The sequence below is a fragment of the Gavialis gangeticus genome, unplaced genomic scaffold, assembly GCF_001723915.1.
Source record: "Gavialis gangeticus isolate Ggan-Ray unplaced genomic scaffold, GavGan_comp1, whole genome shotgun sequence".
Classification (NCBI taxonomy): domain Eukaryota; kingdom Metazoa; phylum Chordata; order Crocodylia; family Gavialidae; genus Gavialis; species Gavialis gangeticus.
The window spans coordinates 44,634,741-44,635,103 of NW_017729000.1; the positions used below are offsets into that span (position 1 = coordinate 44,634,741).

Sequence of the window (363 nt, forward strand, 5' to 3'; positions counted from 1 at the left end):
GGGCTACGCCAACGGGAAACGCCAGCACGAGCTCCTCCCGCCCCCCTTGCTCAGGACCCGACCTGTGGGCCAAGCCCCGGCGGAGCGGTCCGAGCCTCCCCCAGGCACAGCCGCGGCTGCTCTCCCCTGCCAGCTTCGCGCGCACACACGCGTGCACGCACACGCGCGCGCACCCCGAGCTGCGTGCGTATCCACACGCTCCCTCTGGTGGCGCACGGGCTCTCCCGCAGGCACAAGCTTGTGCACGGGTCTCCCCGAGACCCCACGGGCAGACCTCACCCCCGCCGTGCGGCGGAGGAAGAGGGAAAGCGACCCGCGGGCGATCGGGAGCCAGGAGAGCCGTTCGGCGGCCGAGACGGGCTC

At 73.6% G+C, this 363-nt stretch overlaps 1 protein-coding gene across 1 annotated transcript in view; it reads right to left on the minus strand.

Moving 5' to 3' along the window:
- The window catches only part of PCDH1 (protocadherin 1), a 108,901-nt gene that overhangs the window by 107,607 nt on the left and 931 nt on the right, over window positions 1-363 (minus strand). The gene's annotated exons all lie outside the window — the stretch shown is intronic.